Here is a 10,473-nt window from a genome sequence, read left to right on the forward strand (position 1 = left end):
ATTCACTGCCAAATTTCAAAACAGTACTCAAAACCCACCTGTTCAAACTAGCATTTTTTTTAGAACACCCTTTTTTGTTTTGTTTTTGTTGTGTTTTTTGTTTTGTTTTATTTTCCATGTGATTCACAAATGCTTTGCTGCATACCTCGGTTGTAACGAGTGGTTGTAACAGTTGCTCTTCAATCAGCTTGAATCAGCCGGCCCATTCTCCTCTGACCTCTAGCATCAACAAGGCATTTTCGCCCACAGGACTGCCGCATGCTGGATGTTTTTCCCTTTTCACACCATTCTTTGTAAACCCTATAAATGGTTGTGCGTGAAAATGCCAGTAACTGAGTATATTGTGAAATACTCAGACCGGCCCGTCTGGCACCACCAACAAAGTTGCTTAAACTATCTTTCTTTCCCATTCCGACATTTAGTTTGGAGTTCAGGAGATTTTCTTGACCAGGATCACACCCCTAAATGCATTGAAATGCATTGAAGCAACTGCCATGTGATTGGTTGATTAGATAGTTGCATTAATGAGAAATTGAACAGGTGTTCCTAATAATCCTTTAGGTGTATACTGCAGCTGATTAAAGGGTTAGTTCACCCAAAAATAAAAAAATTAAGTCATTAATTACTCACCCCTATGCCGTACCAACCCTGTAAGACCTTTGTTCATCTTCAGAACACAATTGAAGATATTTTTGATTAAATCTGAGTGCTGGATCACTACTACATAGACTGCCTAAGGGACTGGCTCTTGACGGCCCATAAAGTCATTAAAGAAAATGTTTAAATATTCCATGTGCCTACAGCGGGTCAATTATAAGTTTATCAATCGACAAGACTACTTTTTGTGCGAAAAAAACATAAATAACGACTTTATTCGACTATTCCATTACTTCCTTTTGGGCGCATGCGCGAGAACTGAGATGACGATGTTCTTCTTCGACTACTTCTTGTTACCGGCTGCTCACCGCTTAGAAGTATTACCGCCACCTACCGTATAAGATGATGATCCATATATAAGGCGCTCCGGATTATAAGGCACACTGTCGTTTTTTGAGAAGATTAAAGGCTTTTAAGTGCACCTTATAGTGCGGAAAATACGCTAATTGAAAAGCGTATGTACAGGGCAGATCTTCCTCTGCTTGTAAACAGAAAGTTTTGCGCTTCCAGCTATATCAGCACATCATCTTATACGGTAGGTGGCGGTAATACTCCTAAGCGGTGAGCAGCCGGTAACAAGAAGTAGTCGAAGAAGAATGTCCTCGTCTCAGTTCTCGCGCATGCTCCCATAAGGAAGTAATGGAATAGTCGAATAAAGTCGTTATTTATGTTTTTTTCACACAAAAAGTTTTCTCGTCGCTTGATAAACTTATAATTGAGCCGCTGTAGGCACATGGAATATTTAAACATTTTCTTTAATGACTTTATGGGCTGTCAAGAGTCAGTCCCTTAGGCAGTCTATGAAGGAGTGATCCAGCTCTCAGATTTAATCAAAAATATCTTTATTTGTGTTCTGAAGATGAACGAAGGTCTTACGGGGTTGGTACAGGATGGGGGTGAGTAATTAAAGACTTAATTTTCATTTTTGGGTGAACTAACCCTTGAAGAAGTGATGTGTGAATGGCCATTTCTGCAACATATTTATTCATAGTTGTTAAAGTTTCTCAGTCTTCAGTAATAGTTTAATGATGTTGATTATTTATTTATTTATTTATTGCATGCTCTTCTTTTCTTCTTTGATCCCTAGCTAGGGGGTCCATGGCCGCAGACCTGGCTTCATTGAGGTTGTGATATTGATTTCTCACATCTTCATTGACCTGTTTCATCCACATTTTCGTTGGCTCTCTTTGTTGGACTTTCCATCGGGCATTTCGATTTCGCCAGAGGAGTTTGAATAGTAGCCTGCCTTCAGTCATTGTACAGACGTGGTCAAAACATTGCAATCACCATTTCGTAATCTTCTCCTCGATACTTGGCTGATGTTCACATTGGCAATGAATATACTCATTTCGTATGTGGTGACAAAGGAAGACTTGTACAATGTGGTGTAAGCAACGCATTTGAAAGACCTTAAGTTTGGCAAGGTCTAGTTTGAGTAACATCCACGTTTTTGATCCATAGAGAAGGAGGACTAGCAGGATTGGCAAAAATAATCTAGGGACTCTGCACAGAACAAAAATGAAAACTAATTAATATTACATTTGAATTGTAAACCGATTTATGAAGAGAAATAAACAGTATATACCTAATAAGAAATAAATATCAAATTAAAGCTATAGTATTCGATGTTCAAAATCCTGAGAAAAACCTGAGATGGTTGGGAAGTTTTAAAAAACTCATCCTGCCCTTCCACACACACACCCCTCCACCTGATCCCTCCCACCGGGAAAAGAACTGAACAACGTCACTCAAGCCCCTTTTCCACCAAAGCATTTTGAGAGCCGGTTCGGAGCCAGTGCCTGCGCGCGAACCAGTTCTTTGTGTTTCGACAGCCAAGAAACTGGTTCTCGGCCAGGAGGAGTGGTTCCAAAGCGGCACCAAGTCTTTACTGGACTAGAACCATTCTTTTACCACGTCATGCTTGCGTTGGGGGCTGGGGCGGGTTTAGATGTGTTCTAAACATCTTTTCTGACCATAATAAAGGATTGCACAGCCAAGAGAAATATTTGCAGAAACACGATGGAGTCTGCCTTTGTAATTGTTATGCTTGAAGTTGGCGCAAGCATTTCTATTTTTGTAATTTTTTTATTGAAGACATTATAAGCAAAGGAGAAAACGTCTCGGTTACGTATGTAACCCTCGTTCCCTGAGTAGGGAACGGAGACGTTACGTCAGAAGTGACGGAGATTGGGGGATTTCGCATAGAAAGCCAATCCTCTTCGAGTATTAAAACACGAGCCAATGGCATGCAATGCCTTGGGGCTGCGGAAATTTGCATAGCGTACTCCGCCCTACTCCGTGAGTATAAAAGGAGGAAGTGAACGCAACCGCAGTATGTCTTCGCTGAGGAGCCAAGACTGAACTCGGCCTCTACCCAGCGATACAGCAGAAGTGGCAGGGAGACGTAACGTCTCCGTTCCCTACTCAGGGAACGAGGGTTACATACGTAACCGAGACGTTCCCTTTCGTAGTCACTTCGAGTTACGTCAGAAGTGACGGAGATTGGGGGTCTGTGCCATCACGCCATCTTCAAGCTGTCTTCCAGTGCCCTGCGAAAGACTGAACCCCCGAGCCTTACCTCTTTTTTTTTTTTTTTTTTGGGGACCCGACTTTGACACAGGATTACCAAGGTACACTGGGAAACATATCCCGAAGGGGACATGCTACCAGCTGCCTACCGAAGGGAGGACTTAAGAATACACATATGGCCACATAGGGACGCATATTGAACACTGGAGTACCAACCGCAGGTGGCTACTGATTTAAACTCCAGGGGTGGCAGATGGCTTGCCAAGGGAAGACACATGCTCAGAGAGGCTTACAGTGGATAATACACATGAGACGGTTACCATGGGGAACCGTGCGCATGGAGGCACCTAGCTAGCATCCAGAGCAACGCAGTGGTGCCCGCATCGTCGGTGCTGGAGGACTCAAGACTTCAATGGAAGAACTGAGGAAATATCGCACTTATCCAGTCCGGGGAGTGGAGTGGCGAGCAAGCGAAGACACCTAAGCGGATCCAGAACTGGCCGAAACGAGTACGTGAGAGGATACCGGCTCAATTCGCAGATTATAGAATCTGGCGAAGGTGTTGGGTGTCGCCCAGCCTGCAGCTCTGCAGATGTCTGTTAGCGAGGCGCCGTGCGCTAAAGCCCAAGAGGAGGCTACACTCCGAGTGGAATGGGCCGTCACACCAAGGGGGCACGGAAGGCCTTGCTGCTGGTAAGACAAAGCAATGGCATCCACTATCCAGTGGGACAGCCGTTGCTTTGAGAGAGCCCTTCCCTTCTGGCTCCCTCCATGACAGACAAAGAGCTGGTCTGAGGTCCTGACACACTGCGTTCTGTCGACATAGGTGCGGAGAGCACGTACCGGACAGAGCAGTGCCAAGGCTGGGTCTGCCTCCTCCGGGGGCAGCGCTTGCAGGTTCACCACCTGGTCCCGGAAGGGAGTGGTGGGAACCTTGGGCACATATCCAGGCCGGGGTCTCAGGATCACGTGAGAGTAAGCCGGCCCGAACTCCAGGCACGCTTCGTCAACGGAGAATGCGTGCAGGTCCCCCACCCTCTTGATGGAGGCCAATGCAACCAGGAGTGCTGTCTTCATGGACAGAAACTTTAACTCTACTGATTGCAAAGGCTCAAAGGGATGCCTCTGCAGAGCACTTAAAACTACCGAGAGGTCCCAAGAGGGTACGAGGGGAGGACGAGGCGGATGCAGCCTCCTCGCTCCCCTCAGGAACCTGATGACCAGGTCGTGCTTCCCTAAGGACTTACCTTCCACTGCTTCATGAGAAGCGGCAATGGCCGCGACGTAAACCTTAAGGGTGGAGGGCGACAGCCTGCGCTCCAACCCTTCTTGCAGGAAGGAAAGCACGACACTGATCGAACATCTCCGGGGGTCTTCTCCGCGAGAAGAGCACCAATTGACGAAGAGGTTCCACTTCAACGCATAAAGGTGTCTCGTGGACAACGCTCTTGCGGAAGTGATGGTTGCCGCCACCGCAGGTGGCAGCGAACTCAAACCTGCCTCGTCCCGTCCAGGAGCCACACGTGCAGCCTCCAAAGATCGGGACGAGGGTGCCACAGAGTGCCCCGTCTCTGAGAGAGTAGGTCTTGTCTCAGAGAAATAGGCCAAGGAGGTGCTGTCGCGAGGAGCATGAGATCGGAGAACCACGTCTTGGTGGGCCAGTAGGGGGCTACCAGCAAGACCTGCTCCTCGTCCTCCTTGATCTTGCACAACACCCGTGCAAGGAGGCTCACTGGGGGAAACGCATACTTGCGTGGGCCCCGTGGCCAGCTGTGCGCCAGCGCATCCGAACCGAGAGTGCCCCAGGTCAGAGAATAAAACTGGGCGCAGTGGGCTGAGACCCGGGAGGCGAACAGATCTATCTGTGCCTCCCCGAACTCTTTCCAGATCAGCTGGACCGACTGGGGATGGAGTCGCCACTCGCCGGAGATCGGGCGGACCCGAGACAGCTCGTCGGCTGCCCAGTTCCGGTCTCCAGGAATGTGAACTGCACGAAGGGACCTCAGGTGCTTCTGACTCCATATCAAGAGGTGGCGGGCGAGCTGCGACAACCGGCGCGAGCGTAGACCCCCCTGGTGGTTGATGTACGCTACAGCCGTAGTGTTGTCTGAGCGGACAAGCACATGCTGGCCCTTGAGCAACGCTCTGAAGCGGTGCAGGGCGAGCCGTACTGCCAGCAGCTCGAGGCAATTGATGTGCATGAGGCGCTGGGCTCCCGTCCAGGAGCCGGCGGCTGCATGCCCATTGCACATGGCACCCCAACCCGTGGTAGATGCATCCGTGGAGACGATGAGATGCCTGGAAACTCGCTGAATAGGGACGCCCGTCCGTAAAAAGCTGAGGTTCGACCACGGGAAGAAGGTTCGCCGGCATGTCGGAGTCACTGGGACTCGGAGCGAGCCGCGATGCCATGCCCACCTCGGGACTCGATCGCGAAGCCACAGCTGAAGCGGTCTCATATGAAGCAAACCGAGCGGCGTTGCCGCGGCCGCGGATGCCATATGCCCCAGGAGCCTCTGAAAAAGTTTCAGTGGAACCGCACTCTTGCCCTCGAACTGACGAAGACAAGTCAGCAGTGAGTGCGCGCGCTCGTTCGTGAGCTGCGCGGACATGGCGACCGAGTCTATCTCCACGCCGAGAAAAGAGATCCTCTGCACGGGGCAAAGTTTGCTCTTTTCTCGGTTGACCCGAAGGCCCAGACGGGCTAGGTGCCGGAGCACCAAGTCTCTGTGTTCGCAAAGCTGAGCTCGAGAGTGTGCTAGTATCAGCCAGTCGTCGAGATAATTCAGGATGCGAACCCCGTGTTCGCGAAGGGGAACAAGGGCTGCCTCGACGATCTTCGTGAAGACGCGAGGGGACAGAGCTAACCCGAATGGGAGAACGGCGTACTGATATGCCTGGCCCTCGAAGGCAAACCGAAGAAACGGTCTGTGTCGAGGTAAGATGGACACATGGAAGTACGCGTCCTTCAGGTCGATCGCTGCAAACCAATCCTGATACCGAACACATTCGAAAATGCGTTTGGCCGTGAGCATTTTGAACGGTAGTCGATGGAGAGAACGGTTCAAAATGCGCAGGTCCAGGATCGGTCGTAACCCACCGGTCTTCTTGGGGACAATGAAGTAGGGGCTGTAAAACCCGGACCTCACCTCGGCTGGAGGGACCGTCTCGATTGCACCCTTCGCCAGCAGGGTCGCAATCTCCGCTCTCAGGACTGGGGCATTGCCACCGACTATCGTGGAGCGAACTCCCCTGAAGCGGGGAGGAGACCGTGCGAACTGAATCGCGTAGCCGAATCTGATCGTTCTGATGACCCAGCGGGATACCCCGGGAAGCGCTAGCCAGGCTTCCAGGAAGTGAGCCAACGGGGTCATGTGAACCACAGACGTCCCCCCGGAGGGGCAGCGTGGCAGTTCGACTGGCACGCGTGCAGGGGTTACCCCGCTCGGATGCGTCGAAGCCCGCTCCCCGACAGAAGGGACCAGGGAAAGCGGAGCGTTCCACGGGGGTCCGTTCTGCCGGGGGTCTGGCGAGAGAGGGGGAAGGGATTGGTGTAGCCCGGGGACGACACACGCACCCTTCCGCGCCCTCCGAGACAGAGAGGAGTGAGTGGGCCGACACACTGGGGCATCGGGGGCACTCACTCCAGTCTGTGAGCTCAGTGAGGATGTCAAGTCTTTCTTTAACCAGTTCAGGGTGCTGCCCACCCGTGGGTGAGCAGCGGGGAGCTGAGAACAAAAGATTCTCCCCCGGCCCTCCACCGGGGGAAGGAGGGGGCCTGCTACCGCCTCCTGTGAAAGACTCGAGATCGTCACTGAGCGGCCCGTGTCAGGATCTTCGCTTGGCCTGGCGTTTAGCGGGGCGAGCGGCCTGAGGGGGCTGTGACGCCGGCCTGCGGCCTCCTCGACGCCGGGGCCCGGATGAAGGCTGCTGCTGGGGCCGGGCGGGAGGGAGGGGAGCCGCAGGGGGGCGTCCTCGGCGGCGAGCAGGGGGAGGCGCCTGTGCCGACGACTGGGTGGAGGCAGCAGCTGGTCGTCGGGGCAGGATGTGTTTGATGGCCTCCGTCTGCTTCTGGGCGGTGGAGAACTGTTGGGCGAAGTCCTCGACCGCACCGCCGAAAAGGCCAACCTGGGACAGCGGAGCGTCGAGCAGACGAGTCCGCTCAGCGCTCCGCGTATCCGACAGGTTGAGCCACAGATGACGCTCCTGAACCACGCTAGTGGCCATCACCTGACCAACGGCGCGAGCAGCCACTTTCGTTGCCCGGAGAGCAAGGTCAGTGGCGGACCGCAGTTCTTTGAATGCCGTCGTATCAGTCCCGCCCTCGTGCATGTCTCTGAGCAACTTCGCTTGGAAGACCTGCAAAGTGGTCATAGCATGCAGAGCGGAGGCCGCCTGTCCCGCCGCTCTGTAGGATCGCGCCGCCATAGCAGACGAGAACCCACAGGCTTTGGATGGGTGCTTAGGAGGACCACGGGTGGAAGCGCTCTGTGGACACAGCTGCATCGCAACAGAGCGCTCCACCGGGGGCATCCCAGTGTACCCACGGGCTGCCCCGCCGTCGAGGGGGGGAAAGGCGGGGGAGAGATCGCGCTCTCGAGTGGACAAAGGAGCCCCCCAAGAGCGCGATAACTCCGCATGCAGCTCGGGGAAAAAAGGTATTGGAGTCGGCCGTGGCTTTGCAGCGGCAGCCTTGTCCAAAAACCAATTATCCATCCGTGAGAGGTCGGGGCAGGATGGAGGTTTCCATTCTAGCCCGATACTCCCAGCGGCTCGAGACAGCATGGCCGTCATCTCGGGATCTGACGCGGACAACGCTGGGACTCCCGAAGGAGGCAACGCAGCCGGATCTTCCTCTCCCGAGGAATCAAGCCCGCCTAGTGATGCTGTGATAGACATCGCATCATCATCTGGGGCGCTGCTCGAAGCAGCCGGTGCCGCCGAAGAGACAACCGACCGAGTCGAACTAGCGCCCGCTGGCTCACGCACTGAGGCGGGAGGTGTGGCCCGAGGAATCGTCGGGGCTTTATCCCACACCGTCACCGTTAGATCGCCCGGTCCCCGGGTCGACGGGCCCCCTTTCGTGAAGGAAGCCGATCGAGTAGGGGGGACCGGGGCTCTCACTCTAGTGAGATCATTGAGCCGCGACCTCAGTGTGGAGATGGTCATGGTCCCACAGAAGGAACATGAGTCATCCACGAACGCTGCTGCTGCATGCTGAATGCCCAAGCAAACAAAGCAGCGTTCGTGACCATCAGATGACGACAGAAATCTACCACATCCAGAAGGGCACGGGCGAGCCATCTTTAAAAAGACGTGCCGCGTGCAGCTCTTTTACAGAGAGGAGAGAAATTCACTCTTTCAGCGCTGAGGCTACCAGGGAGAAGCGCAAAGTCTGGCAAACCACTGCACAGATCGCAGGCAATGCAGAATCTCGCTGGGTACCGCCGTCACACCAACACTGAAGAGGACGCTCGTCTCGAAGAGTCTTGAATCAGCTTTGAGGAGTGAAGAGGTTCTCTTGGCTCCGAAGCGAAAACATACTGCGGTTGCGTTCACTTCCTCCTTTTATACTCACGGAGTAGGGCGGAGTACGCTATGCAAATTTCCGCAGCCCCAAGGCATTGCATGCCATTGGCTCGTGTTTTAATACTCGAAGAGGATTGGCTTTCTATGCGAAATCCCCCAATCTCCGTCACTTCTGACGTAACTCGAAGTGACTACGAAAGGGAACAGTCACAATATGGAACAAATAAATGGAAAGAAAAAAGACACAAGATAGGGATACATAACTTATCAGAAAAGATTACATATCAAACGAAAAGATTAAAAGACTTACATATTTCAATTGTTTTTAAAGCCTTCTTGGTACATGAGTTAGAGATAATCCCAAAGTAATGTTGTACTTGCAAGCGTTTCTAGCTAAGATGTATGGCGACGTACACAGTGACATAATGACGTCGTTTGCTGGGTGCTCTAGTCAGTGGGAAAAAAATAGGTTCTGAAGCGGTTCGCAAGTTGAACCAATTCCGAACCAATTTTGAACCAGCACCAGTTCCGAACCAGTTCTTTTTTTTTTTTGGTGGAAAAGGGGTATCAGTTAAGCTGTGATCACCGGTAGTAAACAATCTATCAATCTAATGACCTCGCTAATGACACATCATGTAAAATTGCCTTTCGACACTTGAACTTAGTTGCTTCATCAACAATTCAATGTCACGTTTGAGTTCACGTAAACGCAAGATTAGCAACACATGAAATGTTCTAAACTCCCCACCACCATTAGTATAATACTACTAGAATTGCAAAGGTTTTGAGTATTGTTATAGCAGCACACAGCGCATCTTGTTCAAATTCCGATCGACTTGAACAGAAACCCGCTAGGCCTACTGAAATATATTCAAGCACTTCAAGAAATATAATTACTTTGACCCGTGTTAGTCGATGCTAAACGGCTAACATTCCAATGCCGACCGGCAGCATGAGCATGTTGTCAGACTGATAAAAAGCTATTTATGTAACACGTCACACCATAAAAGTATAAATAAATGTTTACCTGCTCTACAAAAAGTCATCCGTGTTAGTCATTTTCATTTTCAGTCCCAGATTACCCTGAAGCTTCCTCCAACGGTCATTAGTGGACCCTATATTTATCCTACTTAGAGTCCTACTTACATTTTTATTTATTTTTTTAATGTCTACTTTTTCCTCTACAGACTTTCTCTTTCGTCCAAACTTTACAGTTGGGGCAAGCAGGGGCCGCTTGCTGCCGTCGTTTATATTTTTATCCATTGCTTTATCCATTGTTGATCTGATGCTTCTTAGCTAGCTACCATAGACTGTCTGTCAGCTGCTTGCTCGTGCAAGGAGGGGGGCGGGGTCGGGTGTGGTTGGGTTGGAGACGCGAGCGCCAGTGGAGCTGGTGATTGGATGAGAGCAGTTGACCAATGTAAGCTGTCCGGCCGATGACCACCCTCCCACCTATGTTCTACGGCGTGAGGTCACCGGGAGGGGGGTGTAATGTCACTACCCAGAATCCTCCTCGTCTCCACACCTGAACTCACTCCCTCACTTACCAGCCTGTTCTTAGTTATCATCATCTGTGTCACCTGTCCTCTTATCATTATGGTCCATTTGTATCTGTATTTGGTCTCCTTCTGTTCAGCGTGTCCTTGTTGGTCATTGTTAATGTTACTGTTTTGTTGTGTTTTGTGGATCTTCTACCAGTACCAGTTTTTTTTTAGTTTGAATTAGTAAATGTTTGTTTTGGAGCTTTCTGCCTTTGAC

The sequence above is a fragment of the Pimephales promelas genome, chromosome 17 (genome assembly GCF_988280905.1).
Source record: "Pimephales promelas chromosome 17, fPimPro1.hap1.1, whole genome shotgun sequence".
Classification (NCBI taxonomy): domain Eukaryota; kingdom Metazoa; phylum Chordata; class Actinopteri; order Cypriniformes; family Leuciscidae; genus Pimephales; species Pimephales promelas.